At 40.7% G+C, this 22,149-nt stretch overlaps 2 pseudogenes; both read right to left on the bottom strand.

Annotated features, from left to right (window-relative positions):
• Positions 1-9,194: 9,194 nt before the first annotated feature.
• LOC138074103 (phosphatidylinositol N-acetylglucosaminyltransferase subunit P pseudogene) lies at positions 9,195-9,571 on the bottom strand (annotated as a pseudogene).
• A 2,357-nt stretch (positions 9,572-11,928) lies between these two features.
• LOC138070470 (transcription initiation factor TFIID subunit 9-like) lies at positions 11,929-13,212 on the bottom strand (annotated as a pseudogene).
• Positions 13,213-22,149: the final 8,937 nt, after the last annotated feature.

Genomic DNA, 22,149 nt, shown 5'->3' with positions numbered 1-22,149 from the left:
GGGATAGGCTACCTACTACAATATTCTTGGGCTTCCCTGGTGGCTCAGATGGGAAAGAGTCTGCCTGCAATGCAGGAGACCTGGATTCAATCCCTGGGTTGGGAAGATCCCCTGGAGGAGGGCATGGCAACCCACTCCAGTATTCTTGCCTGGAGAATCCCCATGGACAGAGAGCCTGGCTAGCTCTAGTCCATGGGATCTCAGAGAGTCAGACACCACTAAGCACAGCACAGAAGATAATTTTACTGGGATCACAAATTGTAATTTGTAGAGTATTGACCTCTTTCTGATATTGAGTCTTCTGATCAATAATATGGTATGTTTTCTCATTTTTTCAAATCTACTTTTTGTCCTAGGAGTATTTTATAGTTTTCCTCATGCAGGAGGGCCTGATTCGATTCCTGGGTTGGGAAGTTCCCCTGGAAAAGGGATAGGCTACCCACTCCAATATTCTTGGGCTTCCCTGGTGGGGAATTACACCTCATTACACAATTCTCATTAAATTTGTGTCTGCATTTTATTTCATTTTATTTTTGCTGTTGTGAATGGAATCAGGACTGTCTTCCTCCTTTATTTCTTACAAGTGATTACTATTTCTTCCAAGTGGTTACAAAGCTCTTTATTTCTATATGCTAATTTTATAACATGCTATGTGACAAAATACATTTATTCTTCATAGGAATAAATTTTCCATTTATTATAAGTTTCCTAGAACTATATCATTTGCACATGAACATAAATTTACCTCTTGTTTTTCCATTCTTATATTTCTAATTGTTTTCTCTTGTGTTAAAATAGTGGACATCCTTGTCTTTATGATTTTTGTGATGAGTTCCAACACTATTTGTCTGATACCAGCTGTGTGCCCTACAATTCAATTCAGTTCTGATACCAGCTACTGACAGTTAGTGAAGATTCCACAGGTTAAGGCTTTCAGTCCCACAAGGATGCCCCCACATCAGGTCCTGGGTGACCCTAGCCCACCCACACTTCTGCCTGGCTGGATACAAATTTGGGACTTCCCACAACATCTTCAAGTGGAAAAGTCACTAGATCCACTCACAGAACTCAGCAAAGTGCTATATTTACAATGACCATTTTATTACAAAGGATATTGATGAACAGCCAGAGGAAGAGATACTACCCTCCTAGACTATTAAGATGTTCCCCAGCTGAGGAAGCTCCCTAAGCATGCTGGCTCTGAGTTTTTAAATCGTTAGTTTGGTGATTGAACTCAACCTCCAGTTCCTCTCCACTTCTTGAAGTTGAGCGTGGGGCTGAAAGTTACAATGCTCTAATCAGGTGGTTTGGTTTTTCTGGCCCCAGCCTTCATCCTGAAGCTACCAAATCCCTCTCTGCTGTGAATCATAACAATGAAACCCCTCATTAGCATAAACTTAAGTATTGAGTTTATAAAGTATTAAATATATAAATTCAAGTATCAAGGGGCTTGTTTTGAGTAATAAGACACCCCTATCACTCAGGAAATTCCAAGGATTTTTGAAGTTCTGTGCCAGGAATCTGGGAGAAAAAAAAATTTTTTTTTAATTATATCACCAGTAGGAAAGCCTCTAGGGTTTGCCCACTAATTAATTTGGGGCCAAGATATTGTAAAGGAAATATCCCTCAATTTCTTTTTATTGAGTCTTTAACATGAATAGGCTTTGAATTGTGTTGAAGGCCTTTTCAATATCTATGGAGATTATCATTTCCTCCTTAGGTGTATAAATTTGATACATTATGTTAATAGATTTCCTAGTATTGAATGATCTTTATATTCCTGAAATAAACCCCACTTAGTTATATGTATTTATTTAATGTTATTAATATATTCTTACTAATATTTTACCTTTTTTATTCATTTACTATCAATGTTATACTTGTTCCACAAAAAGAAATTGGAAGTGTTTCTTCCTCTTCTATGATCTAGAATTCTTTAAGTGGCATTCAGTTATCTTATTTATTTATCTTATTTTTTTATCATGATTTTCCTATTTATTTGCATAAATTATACAAATTAATAGGCTCTGTTTTGATGGCCCTGTCTGGCTTGTCATTAGTTTGTATGTTTTATAGTTTATTTTAAAAATTAAGTTATTCAATAGTTTGTGTACATTGTTAGTGTTTTTAAATAAGCCTTTTGATTTCTGTATTACTTTTACTCTGTTTTATCAGTTCACTGATTTTTCACTCTTATTAATTCTTTGCTTGTGCTTAACTTCGGTTTTCTTTGATCTTTTTCTATCTTTGGGACATCAATGTTTCATTTACTTACTTTCATATTCATTGACAGAGATATCCAACATAATGAATTTTCTTCTGATAACTCTTTTTTTGCCATAGACCATTTATTCAGATGTCATGTTTACACTATTAGCAGTAGTCTTTTCAAGAGTTCTAATTTTTTAACTTTTCCTTCATTGAAGGAATCATTTAAAAGTATGTGTATTAAAACTTTTTTCCAAGTGGCAGAGACTTTATTATTATCATCAATATCTAGCATTGTAGTCATAGAACACAGCTTGTTATTGGCATTTAAATTTTTTACATTATTTTATTTTATTATTTTTAATTGAGGTATAGTTGATTTACAATATTATGTTAGTTTCAAGTATACAGCATAGTGATTCATAGTATTTTTACATATCATACTCCACTAAAAAAGCTGACTCATTGGAAAAGAACCTGATGCTGGGAAAGATTAAGGGGAGGAGTAGGGGGGCAACAGAGGATGAGATGGTTGTATGACATCATCGACTCAGTGGGCACGAGTTTGAGCAAACTTCAGAAGATAGTGAAGGACAGGGAAGCCTGGCATGCTGCATCAGTCCACCGGGTCGAAAAGAGTCAGACACGACTGAGCGACTGAACAACAGCAACAAAAAGGTATTTCAAGATAATGGCTGTAATTTCTTGATACCTTGTCACTTATCTGTTTTATACAGAATAGTTTGTACCTTTTAATCTCATACCCTATCTTGCTGCTCGCTTTTCCCCTCTCCTCAATGGTAACCACTAGTTTGTTTTTTATATCTGTGAGTCTTTTTCTGTTGCTATATACATTCATTTTATTTTTTAGATTTCACTTATCATACAGTATTTATCTTTCTCTGTCTGACATTTCATTAAGCACAATATTCTTTAGGGCCATCCACGATGCTGCAAATGGCAGAATTTCATTCTTTTTGTGGCTGAGTAATATTCCATTGTACATATATATCACATCTTTATCCATGTGCTGTTGATGGGCACTTGGGTTGCTTCCATTTCCTGGCTATTGTAAATAGTGCTGCAGTGAACACTGGGGTGTGTGTGTATTTTTTAATTAGCATTTTTGTTTTTTTCCAGATATATACCCAACGGTGGAATTGCTGGATCATATGGTAGCTCTATTTTTAATTTTTTGAGGAAGTGACATACTGTTCTATAGTGGCTGCACCAATTTACATTCCACCAATTGTGCACAAGTATTCTTTTTTTCTCCATATCCTCTCTGATATTTGTTATTTGTAGACTTTTTGATAACAGGTATGAGGTGATATTTCACTGTTGCTTTGATTTGCATTTTTCAAATAATTATCAATGTTTGTTGCCAGTTTTCTTTATGTCCTAAGATGTCCATTTTCAGGAACATTCCATGTGTACTTCAAAAGGAGGCATATTCATTAATATAAGTATTCAAATTTGATATACATTTGTAAGAGTTACCATACCGATTATGCTGTTTAGGTCAGTGATACTCAAAGTAGCCAGTCTACTATGTCACTAAGCATACAATAGTTCAGCTGATTTTTTTTTTCTTTTTGTGGCAAGACTTTCCAAATGAAGGAAGTAGTGCATTGATTTATATTCTGAAGCAAGCTTCTTATCTCACTGCATCTGCTAACCACAGTTCTTGAATTGGCAGCAGTCTGCAACCACAGTTTCAGTAGCACTGGATAAGGTTTCCTAGATCCTTATTCTTATTTCATCCACTTGCTTTGTCTTGGAATGAGCTTAATGTATCAGTCTTTTCTCTTGTTAATGTGTTTCTGTTTCCTCTGCATCTGCTGTAGTTTTTATTTGGTGGAAGCTGACTCTATGTTATTGACTACATTTTTTAATTAGCCATTAACGTTTCTTAAAGTCCTCCTTTTTATTTTTAAAGTCTTTTGGTCAGAATTCTATCTTGACAGATACCAACATCATGACCCTTGCTGTTTTGTGTTTTGCATCTTGCCTGGTATAAATTTATCCATTCTCTTAATTTTAAGCATTCTAATCTCTTTGTTTTAGGTGTGTTTTTAAATAACATAGGATTAGACTTTGCTTCATTTGACAATTCAAAACTCCTTTCATGTAATATGTGAGTAAGCCTCACTTATAGTATTGGTAAAAATAAGTTTTTAATTATAAACTATTTTACCATATAGTCATCTCTCTCTCTGTTTTAAAAAATATTTCTCTTGACTTGGAGAGGAGACGAGATGGCAGAGTAGAAGGACCTTGAGCTCACCTCCTCCCACAAGAACACCAAAATCAAAACTAACTTCAGAACAACCACTCATAAAAAAAGACTTGAACCTACCAAAGAAAGACCTCCCACATCCAGAAACATGAAGAAGAAGCTCAACAAGATGGCAGGAAGGATGCACTCATCATATAATCAAATCCCATACCCCTTGGGTGGTCGAATCACAAACTGGAGAATAATTATATCAGAGAAGTTCTCTCACCGAAGTGAGAGCTGTGAACCCCTTATCAGGCTCCCCACACTGGGGGTCTGGTATGGGGAGGAGGACCCTCCAGAGCATTTAACCTTGAAGGCCACTGGGGCTTGATTGCAGGAGTGCCACACCATGGGTGGAAGCAGAGACTCCACTCTTGCAGGGTGCATGCAAGTTCTCATGCACACCAGGAGCCAGGGGAAAAGCTGTGACTTCACTGGAGCCTGAGCCAGACCTACATGCTGGTCTTGGGGAGTCTTGTGGGGAGGGAGAAGATGTCTGTTATTCTCTCTGGAGTCATAAAAGCTGGTGACAGAAATATCAGGAAGTCTTCATCTACTTGAACTATTGTTGGAGGCAGATATCTTGCTTGGGTTGCTATTATTCAATCTCTCAGCCATGTCTGACTCTTTGTGACCCCACAGATTGAAGCACACCAGGCTTCCCTGTCCTTCACCAACTCTCAGAGTTTGCTCAAACTCATGTCCATTGAGTCAGTGATGGCATCCAACCATTTCAGCCTCTGTCGTCCCCTTCTCTTCCTGCCTTCAATCTTTCCCAGCATCAGGGTCTTTTCCAATGAGTCAGTTATTCACATCTGGTAGCCAAAGTACTGGACCCTCAGCTTCAGCATCAGTCCTACCAATGAATATTCAGGACTGATTTCCTTTAGGATTGACTGGTTTGATCTCCTTGCAGTCCAAGGGACTCTCAAGAGTCTTATTCAGCACCACAGTTCAAAAGCATTAATTCTTCGGCACTCAGCCTTCTTTATGATCCAACTTTCACATCAGAACATGACTACTGGAAAAACCATAGCCTTGACTATGTGGAGCTTTGTTGGCAAAGTGATGTCTCTGGTTTTTAATACACTGTCAGGTTTGTTGTGCCTTTTTTTCCAAGGAGCAAATGTTTTTTAATGTCGTGGCTACAGTCACCACCTGCAGTGATTTTGGAGCACAAGAAAATAAAGTCTTTCACTGTTTCCATTTATCCCCCATCTATTTGCCGTGAAGTGTTGGGACCAGAGGCCATGATCTTCGTTTATTGAATGCTGAGTTTTAATCCAGCTTTTTCACTTTCTTCTTTCATGTTCATCAAGAAGTGTTATCTGCATATCTAAGGTTATTGATATTTCTCCTGGAAATCTTGATTCCAGCTTGTAATTCATCCAGCCTGGCATTTTGCATGAGGTACTCTGCATATAAATTAAATAAGCAGGATGATAATATACAGGCTTGACATATTTCTTTCTCAATTTTGAATCAGTTCATTGTTCCATGTCTGGTTCTAACTGTTGCTTCTTGACCTGCATGCAGGTTTCTCAGGAGGCAGATCAGGTGGTTTGCTACTCCCACCTCTTTAAGAATTTTCCACAGTTTGCTATGATTCACACAGTCAAAAGCTTTAGCATAGTCAATGGAGCAGAAGTAGATTTTTTTTCTGGAATTCCCTTGTTTTTTCTATGATCCAGTGGATGTTGGCAATTTAATGTCTGATTCCTCTGCCTTTTCTACAACCAGTTTGTATATCTGGATGTTGTTCGTTCATATACTGTTGAAGCCTAGCTTGAAGGATTTTGAGCATTATATTGCTAGCATGTGAATAAGCATGATTGTATGGTAGCTTGAACATTCTTTGGCATTGCCCTCCTTTAGAATTGGAATGAATTAGCACCAAGACCTGGCCCCACCAATCAGGCCCCAGTGCCTTTGGCCAAACAACCAACAGGGTGGGAACACAACCCCACCCATCAGCAGACAGGCTGCCTAAGAACCTCCTGAGCCCGCAGCCAGCTCTACACATATCCTTTGACGTGACCCTGCCTACTAGAGGCCCAAGACCCAGCTCCATTCACCAGTGGGCAGGCACCAGCCCCTCCCACCAAGAAGCCTGCACAAGTCTCTGGACCAGCCTTACCAACCAGGAGGGAGACACCAGAAGCAAGAAAACTATGATCCCACAGCCTTCAGAACTGAGTCTACAAATGCAGTTCAGAACCTACCCTGGGACCAGCTGATCCCTGGCCCTTGTGTGATGAGAGGCGACAAATATGACGTTCCCCACAGAGGGCACTTCTCCAAGGTCAAGAAACAAAAATAACCTTCCATATACATAAAATACAAATAGAAATTTAGACAAAATGAGTTGGCAGAGGACTGTGTTCCAGATGAAGGAACAAAATAAAACAGAAGAACAACAAAGTGATGTGGAGCTAGGCAATCTACCCAAGAAAGAGTTCAGGGACAGTGATGGTAAAAACAATCAAAGAACTCAGGAAAAGAATAGATGCACATGGAGAGGAGTTACAAGAGGTTTTTGACAAAGAGTTAGAAAATATTAAGAACAACCAGAGTTGAAAAATACAATAACTGAAATGAAAAATGCACTAGAAAGAATTGAGAGCAGAATAAATGAGGCAGAATGGGTAAGTGATCTGGAAGACAGAATGGTGAAAATTACTGCCACAGAACAGAATAAAGAACAAAGAATAAAAAGAAATGAAGACAGTCTAGGAGATCTCAGGGCAACAGTAAACACACCAACATTCAAATTATAGGGGTCCCAGGAGAAGAGAGAAATGGCCTGAGACAACATTTGAAGAGATAATAGCTGAAAACTTCCCTAAGATGGGAAAGGAAACAGTCACCCAAGTCCAGGAAGTGCAGAGAGTCCCATTAATGTTTAACCCAAGGAGGAACATGGTGAAACATATAGCAATAAAATTGACCAGAATTGATAAAGAGAAAATATTAAAAACAACAAGAGAAAAAATAATAAATAACATATAAGGGATTCCCCCATAAAGTTATCAGCTGATTTTCCAGCAGAAACTCAGCAGGCCAAAGGAAGTGGCACAACATATTTAAAGTGATGAAGGCAAAAACTTACAACCAAGAATACTCTACCCAACAAGACTCTCATTCAGATTTTGGTGGGTCTCAGGACTGTTTGAATAATTTAAAACTCTTTCCTACAAGCAGAGGACAGGGACAGTATGAATAATATCTTGATAGTACTGGGCAAAGACTTTGATAGTCAGTTCAGTTCAGTTCAGTTCAGTTCAGTTCAGTTCATTTCAGCCGCTCAGTCGTGTCCGACTCTTTGCAACCCCATGAATTGCAGCACGCCAGGCCTCCCTGTCCATCACCAGCTCCCGGAGTTCACTCAAACTCACGTCCATCGAGTCGGTGATGCCATCCAGCCATCTTATCCTCTGTCGTCCCCTTCTTCTTCTGCCCCCAATCCCTCCCAGCATCAGTCTTTTCCAATGAGTCAACTCTTCACATGAGGTGGCCAAAGTACTGGAGTTTCAGCTTTAGCATCATTCCTTCCAAAGAAATCCCAGGGCTGATCTCCTTCAGAATGGACTGGTTGGATCTCCTTGCAGTCCAAGGGACTCTCAGGAGTCTTCTCCAACACCACAGTTCAAAAGCATTAATTCTTCGGTGCTCAGCCTTCTTCACAGTCCAACTCTCACATCCATACATGACCACAGGAAAAACCATAGCCTTGACTAGATGGACCTTAGTCAGCAAAGTAATGTCTCTGCTTTTGAATATGCTATCTAGGTTGCTCATAACTTTTCTTCCAAGGAGTAAGTGTTTTTTTAATTTCATGGCTGCAGTCACCATCTGCAGTGATTTTGGAGCCCGAAAACATAAAGTCTGACACTGTTTCCAATGTTTCCCCATTTATTTCCCATGAAGTGATGGGACCAGATGCCATGATCTTCGTTTTCTGAATGTTGAGCTTTAAGCCAACTCTTTCACTCTCCTCTTTCACTTTCATCAAGAGGCTTTTTAGTTCTTCACTTTCTGCCATAAGGGTGGTGTCATCTGCATATCTGAGTTATTGATATTTCTCCCAGCAATCTTGATTCCAGTTTGTGTTTCTTCCAGCCCAGCGTTTCTCATGATGTACTCTGCATATAAGTTAAATAAGCAGGGTGACAATATACAGCCTTGATGTACTCCTTTTCCTATTTGGAACCAGTCTGTTGTTCCATGTCCAGTTCTAACTGTTGCTTCCTGACTTTGATAGGGAAAGAAGCAATAAACCCCTTTTGATCAATCTGTGCCTCCGAGTGAGGTTTCAATTTCCAATCTATTATGTAATATGAAATCAAAGCATGTGGTCTTGTTTATGGGGCAGGGTGTGGTACTCCCAGATTCTGAAATGAGATCTGCTGTATGAAGCTGTTACACTCACTTTTCAATCACCTCTTTCATTTTTACACACAACATTTTTTTTTGCCGTATCATAATGCAGTATTTATTCTGCCCATTAGTAACTACTATTTGATAACATTATGATATTATTAGAACTTAATATAAAAGAAGTTCAACCTACTTTTTTTTTTTACATTTCAACACTGGATATTAACCAAAAAGACAGTATAAATCAGTATGGTTGAAACCTTTATGTCAAAAATTTATAATAAATGTTTGGTATTAGTCCACATACAATTAAGTTTTGGGGGTAAAGTTATTTGGCTTAAAGAAAGAACATTTGGTTTACTTCACTAACAGGAATATCTCTTAGTGCTGGAATGGCCTCTTCTTGGTCCTTCTCATCCTGTTGATTTTTGGCATAGTCATCTGTGATATTATGAATGGAGTCGAGTGGAGAGGTACTCATCATGTTTATTCCAAATAAGAGGACATAACCGATGCCTACGGTAATGAGGAGATACACAGGCGGAGCAACAACCCAATACTTTTAAGGCCAATAAGTTAAGCCTAAGGAGTTTAGCCAAGATTCAGGAATAAAAGCCCACACAAGAAGCCAAATTGGGAACTTAAGAAAAGAACAAAGCCATAAATTGCTCTTTCTGGCAATGACAATGGTGAATTTTCCACCATTTTCCCCGTGGCTTTAGATATTCTTGGGTCCTCCAAGCGCTGACTCCTACGCACAGTTTTGAGTGAGAGTAATGGTCCCTGCCTTGTTTCTGTCTTTATGGGAGTATACTTAATGTTAAGCCATTTAATATGATGTTTGCTCTTCAGTTCAGTTCAGTTCAGTCGCTCAGTTGTGTCTGACTCCTTGCGGCCCTGTGAACTGGGGGTTCAAAAGCACGATAATTTTGAACTGTGGTGTTGGAGAAGACTATTGAGAGTCCCTTGGACTTCAGGAGATCCACTAGTCCGTCCTAAAGGAGATCAGTCCTGGGTGTTCTTTGGAAGGACTGATGTTGAAGCTGAAACTCCAATGCTTTGGCCACCTGATATGAAGAGCTGACTCATTTGAAAAGATCCTGCTGCTGGGAAAGATTGAGGGCAGGAGGAGAAGGGGACGATGGTTGGATGAGGATGAGATGGTTGGATGGTATCACCGACACAATGGACATGGGTTTGGGTGGACTCCGGAAGTTGGTGGTGGACAGGGAGGCCTGGAGTGCTGCAGTTCATGGGGTTGCAAAGAATCAGACACGACTAACCGACTGAACTGAACTGAACTTAGTTTCTCAGAAAAACAAAAGAAAAGACTCTTCATCATAGTTAGGAAATAGCCTTTGTCTCTTGTTTTACTTAGTGTTTTTTCCAGAAGCTCTTCTTGAATTTTCTTAGCCGTTATATAATTGTACAGTTTTCAACTTGATTTTCATCCATGTGATTAATTAGGTTGAGGTTTCCTAATTTTGAACTATCTGTAAGGGGCCAAGGTAATTTTTATTTTTAGGTTTATTCTTAGGTGGTTAATAGTTTTTGCTGCTATTGTGAATAGAATCTTATTTTCTATTACATTTTCTAATTGGTTATGGCTGGTATATAGGAAAGATATTGATTGTTTTTTTAACGTTAATCTTGTATGTGGTCACCTCGCTGAATTTTCTTATTAATTCTAATAGTTTGTCAATTGATTTTCTTGGGTTTTTCTATGTAAACGATAGTGTCATTTGCAAATAATCACAATTTGCCTCTTCTTTTTTAATACTTTTACCTCTTATTGCTTTCCTTCTCTTTTTGAATTAGAGAAAGTAAATGATACCATTTGAATAGTAGTGGTGATAAAGGTCATTCTTGTCTGTTTCTGACTTCAATTGGAATGTGTTCTATTACTTCACCATTAAGTATGGCATTTGCTGTAAGTTTTTATCATTGTTTTATTAAAAACAAACAATGCATCAAATTAAAGCTATTCTTTTCCTACATGCTAGGAAATTTTTTCTTTTATATCATTAGTGGATGTTGAATTTAAGACAGTCATTTAAATTTTTTTATTTATTAATATAATAAGTTAAATTGATATATAATCTAATGCTGAGCCATCTTAGCAATGCTGGGATAAATCCTCTTTGGGCTTGATGAATTACTCTTTCAATACACTGCTGGATTTAACTTGTTAAGATTTAATTTAAGACTTTTGCTTCATTGCTCATATGTGGGATCATGTACATATATTTTTTCTCTTGCCCTTACCTGGCTTTGGCTTCAGGATATGCCAGTCAGTAAAATGTGTTGGGTGGCTTTCCATCTTTTTTATTTTTTTCTTCTCCTTTCTATCTTCCTTTCTTTCTTTAATGAAAACTTGTTTTTTATACTTAAAGGCTGCTGAGAAACGATTTCTAGTCCTATGAAAGAAAATCTAACATCATAATTGAAAACTATGGTAACTATATGTACTCATTAACTACTATTGAAGTTTTCTAAAACAACTTGAAAACATCATGTGCATGTTTAATTTCAGTATAATGGTTTCAAGAACAGGCATACATGTTACATGCATTAAGCCTAGATTATAAATGACTGTCATCACCATCATCATTATCAATATCACCTTCACATTTTCTTTTAACTTATTTGATGACTCATTGCAAGGCTTTTATGATGGTGTCAGTTCAGTTCAGTCGCTCAGTCGTGTCCGACTCTTTGCAACCCCATGAATCACAGCACACCAGGCCTCCCTGTCCATCACCAACTCCCGGAGTTCACTCAGACTCGCGTCCATCGAGTCAGTGATGCCATCCAGCCATCTCATCCTCGGTCATCTGTTAGTGGTAATAATAGTGGTTTTGGACTCCAGTACTCTTGCCTGGAAAATCCCATGGATGGAGGAGCCTGGAAGGCTGCAGTCCGTGGGGTCTCGAAGAGTCGGACATGACTGAGCGACTTCACTTTCACTTTTCACTTTCCTGCATTGGAGAAGGAAATGGCAACCCACTCCAGTGTTCTTGCCTGGAGAATCCCAGGGACAGGGGAGCCTGGTGGGCTGCCATCTATGGGATCGCACAGAGTCGGACACGACTGAAGCAACTTAGCAGCAGCAACAATGATGGATTAATCCGAATATGGTGAACTGCTGCTGTTGCAAGAACTGATGCTTTTACAGCTGGAGACTGTGAAGCAGGAATCTGTACTGTAAACCTTGGCTCTGTGAGGGACATTGGAGTCCCTATCCTAGTTGAGGGCTTCCCTGGTGGGCTCAGCTGGTAAATAATTAACCTTAGTTGAAACAAACATGGTTTGTGGGATTGGGTGACTGGAGTGGGAGTACTTGGAGAAGGCAATGGCACCCCACTCCAGTACTCTTGCCTGGAAAATCCCATGGACGGAGGAGCCTGGAAGGCTGCAGTCCATGGGGTCTCGAAGAGTCGGACATGACTGAGCGACTTCACTTTCACTTTTCACTTTCCTGCATTGGAGAAGGAAATGGCAACCCACTCCAGTGTTCTTGCCTGGAGAATCCCAGGGACAGGGGGATTCGGTCGGACACGACTGAAGCGACTTAGCAGCAGCAGCAGGAGCAGTGGGAGTACTTGGTGTGCCAAAAACTGAGCCAACATTTACCTGTGGAACTGTTACTCTACCTGCAGAGTATATGTCTTTGTTTGGTAAGGATTAAAGTCTATAGGTTGGAACAGCCAAGCAGTATCTATCGAGTGGCAATCTGCTGCTGTTGCTAAGTCATGTCAGTCGTGTCCGACTCTGTGCGACCCCATAGATGGCAGCCCACCAGGCTCCCCCGTCCCTGGGGTTCTCCAGGCAAGAACACTGGAGCGGGTTGCCATTTCCTTCTCCAGTGCATGAAAGTGAAAAGTGAAAGTGAAGTCGCTCAGTCATGTCCAACTCTTCGCAGCCCCATGGACTGTAGCCTACCAGGCTCCTCTGTCCATGGGATTTTCCAGGCAAAAATACTAGAGTGAGTTGCCATTGCCTTCTCCAAGCGGCAATCTAGGGCCTGAATATGGCTTGATTGATTCCAAAAGAGTTTGATTTCTTTCTTCAAAGTCTAATAAAAAAAAATCTCTTGGGGAAGGAGAGGTAAAAGATTGGTTAGCACAGCACTGGATTGCCAATTGCAAACCATGAGCATCAACGGTAACTCTCTTAGAAATTTTTGCATCATCTAAAATTGTGGTCACAAATTGAAAGGCAGACTCCAACATCTGATTTACAACTCTTATCTCATATTCTGTAATCTGCATGTCCTTCAGGATTTGTGCCATCATCTCTGCATCTTTCAGCATGCTCTTGGGAGAAGGCATCTTGCCAAACTCCATATAATATCCAGCGATCAGACTTCTCGAGTTAAATCACTCACATGAACGTATTTCAGTGGTTTTGATGCAAATCCTTTGCCTAGTGCCTGGTTTACCTTGCCTAACCTACCCTCCATCTCTGCCCTGTTGTGCACCCTGACCAGTGAGCAGGATGTTCAGCCTTTTCTTCTTTTCTTAAAGAGATTTTATAATGTGAAAATTATGTATCCTTCAAATGTGTTTCTCTCTTTTTTAGGCTCTGATATCATGCTACTTTCCTGAGTTGAGGAAATTTCATCTCATACGCTCTAAAGTCAACTTATTTATTTATAAACAAGGAATAATCTTTCCCCTGAAGGTCAACTAGAACTCACCTATTTAAAGTTCTCAGCCTGTTACCTTTTAACTTTGTCATTCAATGACAATATTTTCAGTTTTTCTATGATTATTGCCCCATTTGGTTTTCTAATTCTTTTTGAAACAATTTTGGCTACTTTTTTTAAAAACTGGAAAACATAACTCAGAACTATGAGCTTTAACTGGTAAAGAAATTGGTATCATAATAGGCATGAATTTGTTATTTATTTGGGGGCAGTGAAAAATCCAGGTAATCTTAAAGGTAGCCCTTGGCCTGCTGCCAACTGATTATCACTTGCAATCAATTATCACCTGAATGAATGATGAAGGCAAAGTGTTGGCGAACTAAGTGGCCTCTGCCACAGAACGGTATGGAGGGAAGAAGGGATTTGTGAACACAATAAAGAGGAATTTCCTTCTGAACAGAATGAAAAAAAAAAAGACAGAAATGTGAAACTCAATACCCTAAAATTTTGATTCAAGACAAGTCCCAAACCATTGACTTTCTATGTCTATCATAAAAATAATTTATTTCTTGCAGTCATGGGGCTGATAGTAACTGAAAATCAAATCCAAAGTGTTATATTGAGGATTACTGTAGTATAATACCAATTAAATTCACAGCCTTGCCAGTCTGTTATGTGAATGTCAGAGTGTTGACAAGAAAAGAAAGCAGTCATAACTCTGAGCATCTAAAATCCTACCCGCCTTGAGTCTCTCCGGCCAGTGGAAGTGGCTTCTCTTCCCCTGCTGAGGCTGATGGGAGACTTCTGAGAATCCTTGTCAGCAGGAGGAAACAGTGACACAGTTCTGTGAAAGCCTTTTGTTGACCCCTTCTGGTAAATCAAAGTAAATTCCATGAAAATACACGTGAGTGATGTTTCTGCAGAGCCACTGTTCTAGATGGTATCACAATGTCCTTTCCTAAGTACCAGTTGCTTCACCGGATACCCTCCTACCATATGAAAGTGACAGAATGCTACATGTTACTGATTCACATTTAAAAAAATAAAATGTTGTTGAGGCAAAATTCACATAACTTAAAATTAATTATTTTAAAATGAACAATTCAGTGGCATTTAGTTCATTCACAATATTTTTTTCCAATATTCTAATACCTCTGAAATGGAATTTATGTTACAATCAATGATATGCTATAGTTTAATTGATAATGTTTCATAAAATTCTTCATCAGTTCAGTTCAGTTCAGTCGCTCAATCATGTCCAACCCTTTGCGACCCCATGAATCGCAGCACGCCAGGCCTCCCTGTCCATCACCATCTCCTGGAGTTCACTCAGACTCACGTCCATCAAGTTCGTGATGCCATCCAGCCATCTCATCCTCTGTTGTCCCCTTCTCCTCCTGCCCCCAATCCCTCCCAGCATCAGAGTCTTTTCCAATGAGTCAACTCTTCACATGAGGTGGCCAAAGTACTGGAGTTTCTTCATAGTGGAATATAAATAAAGGTGCACCTTTCAATTGATGGTGTCTTAGAGTAGTTGAATTTGGGTACTTGGTGGTTTTCTTGGATTTTTGAGGAAGCACACTTTATATTTGGATGTCTTGCCAGCCACTCATCTACTGAGTTGAACTGAAAGACCATTATTAGCTTTGAGAGGAATCCAGAGCAAAGGAAACTGTCCAATTGGTCTAGCCTGCAATCTAAGTAAATGGGCCAGTTGGTCTCCATGACCCACCAGATTCCAATCATGTTGCAATCACCTTGCTGGTGGAGACTATAGCAAGCCCAGGAGCAGCAATGCAGAAGTGAAGAAAACCATGCTCTGTCTGATAAGTAACTGATCTCCTTTGAGAAACAGCTTTATCTTACTACTAGGCCCCGATAGAGACTGCATGCTTGTCCCTGGGACAACCAGGTGACCTTCCTTCCATAACCTGGAAACTAGTTGATCCATTCTCAATTCTGTAGTGTCCAAAAACATTCATCATCAGATGGAAAGGATACAAATGAGACCAGGCCTAAGCGTCTTCTCCTTTGCCACTCATCCCTCAATAAATACTTATGTCTTAACAGGCAGAGGTTGTTTGAATGGATAAAGAAAAGCAAAACCCAAATACCTGCTGTGTATAAGAGATGCACTCTAAAAGATGAAATAAAATGGAAGGAAAAAATATATACCATGCAAACAGTAAGCTTGTGAAGGCCGGAGATACTATATGAGTTAAAGACTAGAGATAAAGATAGATACTTCAGGACTTCCCTGGTGGTATAGTGGTTAAGAATCCACCTTCCAAAGCAGGAGATGCAGGTTTGATCCCTGGTCAGAGAATTAAGATCCCACATGCCAGGGGCAACTAGAGAAATCTCACGTGCTGCAAGGGAAGATCCCACACATGCCACAACTAAGACCTGACCAAAATAAATAAATGAAATAAATATTTTAAAAGATAGATATTTCATAATGGCAAAGTGATCAATTCACCAGGAAGCTATAGGAATTACAAATTTGTGACAACAGAGATCATAACCTAATGACAGAGTTTCAAAATACATGGAACAAAAATTGACAGAACTAAAAGAAGAAATACACAATTCTACAATCATAGTTGGAGATGAAAAGAAACCCTCAGCAATAGACTAATAGACATAAAAATATCAAGAAAGACATAGATTATGTGAACAATATCATCAGATATCTTGCCCTAATGGAAATTTATAAAACTGTATACCACAACTGCAGGATATATATTCTTTTCAAACATTGTACACATTGTACACATCATGGACCATATGCTGAGCCATAAAACAAATCTCAATAAATTTGAAAGCTTTGATATCATACAGAATATGTTCTCTGATCACAATGGAATTAAATTAGATATCTATAATTATAAGCTACCTAGAAAACTCTCAAATATTTGGAATTTAAGCAACACAATTCTAAACAATCCATGGATCAAAGAAGTAATCACAAGGGTAGTTAGAATGATAATGAAAACATAAAATGATTAGCAGGATGCAGAATAAACTTTATAGCTCTAAGTACTTGTGATTGAAATTAAGAAAGGATATAAGCATCTGAATGCAGAGTTCCAAAGAATAGCAAGGAGAGATAAGAAAGCCTTCCTCAGCGATCAATGTAAAGAAATAGAGGAAAACAACAGAATGGGAAAGACTAGAGATCTCTTCAAGAAAATTAGAGATACCAAGGGAGCATTTCATGCAAAGATGGGCTTGATAAAGGACAGAAATGGTATGGACCTAACAGAAGCAGAAGATATTAAGAAGAGGTGGCAAGAATATGCAGAAGAACTGTACAAAAAAAGATCTTCACGACCCAGATAATCACCATGGTGCTATCACTCACCTAGAACTAGACATCCTGGAATGTGAAGTCAAGTGGGCCTTAGAAAGCATCACTATGAACAAAGCTAGTGGAGGTGATGGAATTCCAGTGGAGCTATTTCAAATCCTGAAAGATGATGCTGTGAAAGTGCTGCACTCAATATGCCAGCAAATTTGGAAAACTCAGCAGTGGCCACAAGACTGGAAAAGGTCAGTTTTCATTCCAATCCCAAAGAAAGGCAATGCAAAAGAATGCTCAAACTACTGCACAATTGCACTCATCTCACATGCTAGTAAAGTAACGCTCAAAATTCTCCAAGCTAGGTTTCAGCAATATGTGAACCGTGAACTTCCAGATGTTCAAGCTGGTTTTAGAAAAGGCAGAGGAACCAGAGATCAAATTGCCAACATCTGCTGGATCATGGAAAAAGCAAGAGAGTTCCAGAAAAACATCTATTTCTGCTTTATTGACTATGCCAAAGCCTTTGACTGTGTGGATCACAATAAACTGTGGAAAATTCTGAAAGACATGGGAATACCAGACCACCTGACCTGCCTCTTGAGAAACCTTTATGCAGTTCAGGAAGCAACAGTTAGAACTGGACATGGAACAACAGACTGGTTCCAAATAGGAAAAGGAGTACATCAAGGCTGTATATTGTCACCCTGCTTATTTAACTTATATGCAGAGTACATCACGAGAAACGCTGGGCTGGATGAAGCACAAGCTGGAATCAAGATTGCCAGGATATGCAGATGACACCACCCTTATGGCAGAAAGTGAAGAACTAAAGAGCCTCTTGATGAAAGTGAAAGAGGAGAGTGAAAAAGTTGGCTTGAAGCTCAACATTCAGAAAACGAAGATCATGGCACCTGGTCCCATCACTTCATGGGAAATAGATGGGGAAACAGTGGAAACAGTGGCTGACTTTATTTTGGGGGGCTCCAAAATCACTGCAGATGGTGATTGCAGCCATGAAATTAAAAGACACTTACTCCTTAGAAGGAAAGTTATGAGCAACCTAGATAGCATGTTCAAAAGAAGAGACATTCCTTTGCCGACTAAGGTCCGTCTAGTCGAGGCTATGGTTTTTCCAGTGGTCATGTATGGATGTGAGAATTGGACTGTGAAGAAAGCTGAGTGCCGAAGAATTGATGCTTTTGAACTGTGGTGTTGGAGAAGACTCTTGAGAGTCCCTTGGACTGCAAGGAGATCCAACCAGTCCATCCTAGAGGAAATCAGTCCTGGGTGTTCTTTGGAAGGACTGATGCTAAAGCTGATATTCCAATACTTTGGCCACCTCATGCAAAGAGTTGACTCATTGGAAAAGACTCTGATGCTGGGAGGGATTGGGGGCAGGAGGAGAAGGGGATGACAAAGGATGAGATGGCTGGATGGCATCACCGACTCGATTGACGTGAGTTTGAGTGAACTCTGGGAGTTTGTGATGGACAGGGAGGCCTGGCGTGCTGCAATTCATGGGGTCTCAAAGAGCTGGACATGACTGAGTGACTGAACTGAACTGAATATACCCCTTGGGCTTTCTTATATGGGCTTCCCTGGTGGCTTAGACGGTAAAGCATCTGCCCTCAGTGCGGGTGACCTGGGATTGATCCCAGTGTTGGAAATATCCCCTGGAGAAGGAGATGACAACCCACTCCAGTACCCTTGCCTGGAAAATCCCATGGATGGAGGAGCCTGGTAGGCTACAGTCCATTGGGTCGCAGAGAGTCGGACACGACTGAGCGACTTCACTTCACTTCATATACCCCTTACATTTTACCATGGAATGCTGGCTGGCATCCCCAACGTTATGGTCCAATGGATCAAATAATTCTCAGTTCTCATTGGGTGGTTTCATGGCCTCTCACAGACAAGTGTTTAGTTTGTACAACAGTCGTTGTAAGCCAAAAATCCCTTCTCAAGTAGTGGCCTGTGGTTTGTGGGTGGGATCAGAACCTTGCTTCAGAATCCTGGGTGCCCATGCTGTGATTCCCCAATTGGAACTGCCTGAAGGTATTAAGTAAGATTTCTATCACAAAAATACATCCAAAACATTGGGTCTGTTGGATAATCAGGCCCAACTAGTAACACGGATTGCACTGCAACCTAGGCCTATCTTTTGGAGCCAGGCTCCTCTCTAAACCTACAGGTTACTGATAAATGAGTCAGAGCAGCACTCTCAAATATAGTACACATGGCCTTCAAACCCAAGAGGGCCACCAAGCTTTCTAACTCTTTGAGGTGAGTGGTACAAGGTGTGGCCTCTTGTTTCTTACTTTAATTTTTGTTCATTTATTTTTAGTGTAGACAAGCAAAAGAATTGTCTCACAAGGAAGTCTGTAAGAGACTCCAGATTTTGGAAAGACTGGCTCAACAAATTAAAAAAATACATGTGTTTAAAAGAAAAAAAAAAGAAAAGATGTCTTAGCTTGAGCTGCTATAACAGAAATAACTATAGACGGAGTGACTTAAAAGAAATGTATTTCTTAGAGTTCTGGCAACTGAGGAGACTGTTCTGGCAAAAAATTAAAAAAGCCAATAACATAAAATAGACCACAGGAGTCCGCTCAGGAAAGCTGATAATTGATGACATGCAACTGGTAGGGGAAGGAGAAGGGAGATACCTGCAAGAGCTAGAATTTCAAAAAAGCTGAAATGGTACAGGGAGAGACCTCCCACAAATCCTGGAATCCATGGGAGTTGAGTGTGAAAACAGAAATCTTTTCCTTTGTGGAGATTGTTGGAAGCTTCTTCAATCTACTGCAAATTCTGGAGACTTCTGGGGGTGGGGACAGGGGCAGGGCTCCCAAGAATATCCCAGGAGACTCCATCCTGGGAGGAGGGAGCCACCTCCCACTCTGCCTGCTCGACCCCCACTCCCCACCTCTCCACCCACCGCCTGCACACACACTGTCCTGGGACTGCTCGGGGTTGGGCCACACGTGCCCTCCAGCCATCCCAGAGAGGTTTTCATCTTCCTTTCACCCCTAGAACTGGAGGGGGACCACAAAGGCCTTGCCGAGACCCCTGTCCTCCAGCTCCTTGCCCTGGACTTTGTCAATCCTGCTCCCCACTGGCTTTTGCCCCAGGGGCACAGAATGCTTTGGAGAGGTAGTCATCTTGATCAGGCCTCACGGGCACCTCCAGTTCTCATCTACTTGGTCCTTTATATTGAGGTACAATGTTCACGCGATGAAGTGCACAGTTCTTAATGTACCAGCTGAAGGCAGTAATCACATTTTCCTTCAGGATGGCTGCAGCCTTTAAGGCACAGGGCCTGGCATGTAATGGCCTAACTAAATGATTTCCCTGGTGGCTCAGAAGGTAAAGAATCTGCCTGCAATGTGGGAGACCTGGGTTCAATCCCTGGGCCAGAAAGATCCCCTGGAAAAGAGAATGGATACCCAGTCCAGTATTCTTGCTTGGAGACTTCCATGGACAGAGGAGCCTGGCAGGCTATACAGTCCATGAGGTCACAAAAAGTTGGACATTACTGAGTGACTAACACTTTCACTTTCACTTTACAGTTAAATACTGAACAATTATTTGTTGAAAAACTAATGAACAAAATCAAGTCAATGTACATTTCCACCAACAGTATATAGAAATATGGCGCCTATTTCAACCACACCCTTGTCAAAAATAGGTATCACAATTATGTTCAAGTTTTAGCTATTTGATAGTCATAAAATGATTTCACATGATAGCTCTCAGTTCTTCAACTCTTTGAATCGCAGTAAGGTGGAATGCTTATCTGTATGGTTATTGGCTGTTGCACTTGTGTGAATTTCCTAATCATGTTCTTTGCTCATCTCAAAACGTGGGAAATTTGTCCTGTTCGTTGGAAAAAGTCCTTCATAATTCGCCTGAGCAAGACCAGGGCAGATGGAGTGGCTCTGGATCTTGATCACAGCACGAACACACCACCTTCCCTTCCCCACAGTTTCTAAGAAGCCCCTGAAAACAGGGCACATGACCACTTCCTGGGAGAGCCCAGAGGATGACAAAACCCACTGCCACACTTAAGGAGTGCATAGTCCTGGTGAAGAGAGGGGAGGAGGGGGAGGGGTGGAAGAGAAAGAGAGAAGGGAGAGGAGGAAAGGAAGAAGAGAGCCAGGCCAGACCCTCAGGGGCGCCAGTCTACTATTTTCTAGCTGAGCTGTCAACAGACAGGGTGAAGAGGGATGGGCTTCTAGGATTCCTTTTCATTCTTCCTCCTATATCCACATCCCATCAGTTCCTAGTTCCAGTTGACCCTACCATTGCCTCCCACCTTGTTCTCCTGTCTCTAGCTCCCTGCACCAGCAAGCCACCAGTGATCTTTCTTAAAGACGAATCTGACTGTTTTCAACCTTCTTCCCAACTCTCCTCCCCATGCCGCCGCCCCCCCATACCCTTCAGTGGCTTCATATTGTTCTCAGGGTTGAATGAAAACTCTGTTAAAGTTGACTCTGCAGCCCCATGGCACCCCAACCTGAAATCCCTCTCCCAGGGCCCTCAATAGGACACTGCAATGCAAGGGTCTCTTCAGAAGTGATGCTGGGTTTCTGTGGAGGGTCAGCTGTGTGGGCACCGCAGAGCAAGCTCCCCTCGGGCCTGGCGGAGAGACCCACTGTCACCTGCAGTGTGATACAGGAAGTGTGGCAGTGGCTCCCAGAAGGGTCAAGAGAGAGGCATCCCTCTCTCACGCCCTTTTCCCCAATCCTGGACTCCATTTCCCCAAGGAATGAGGCGCTCTGGACCAATCATTCTGAGGGATTTCCTAATGACAGCAGCTAAGGTGGCACTTGAAGAAAAGGAAAGAAACCATGCCATGTCCAAGACAGAAAGATAAATGATTACTCTTAGGATAAAACCCAAACTCATCACTGTGGCCCCTAGTGCCTACCTCTGATCTTGTCTTCCTGTTCTTCCCCTCCTTACCCAGTGGTCACCACACCAGCCTCTTTTCTTTATGTCCTTTCAACACACAGTGTTCCTTCCATTTTAGGGACTTTGTACTTGTTATTCTTCATGTCTGAAACACTCCTTCCCCAGGTATTTTGTGGCTGTTTCCATCATTTAAACCTCAGCTCAAATTTCAGCTCCCCGAGAATCTTTTCCTGACACACTGTTTAGCCCCCTATCCTATTACCCTATTTTTTTCATAGCTCTTGTCCCTATGAAACTTACACTATCTATTTTACTGTTCATAGGCTAGATATGAGCCCCATTGGGAAATGTTTGTATCTCATTCACCCACTGCATTCCCAAAGCCTAGAATAATGCCTATCACAGACACACATTGGT

This window comes from Capricornis sumatraensis, chromosome 2 (genome assembly GCF_032405125.1).
Source record: "Capricornis sumatraensis isolate serow.1 chromosome 2, serow.2, whole genome shotgun sequence".
Classification (NCBI taxonomy): domain Eukaryota; kingdom Metazoa; phylum Chordata; class Mammalia; order Artiodactyla; family Bovidae; genus Capricornis; species Capricornis sumatraensis.
This window is presented reverse-complemented; position numbering and strand designations above follow the sequence as displayed.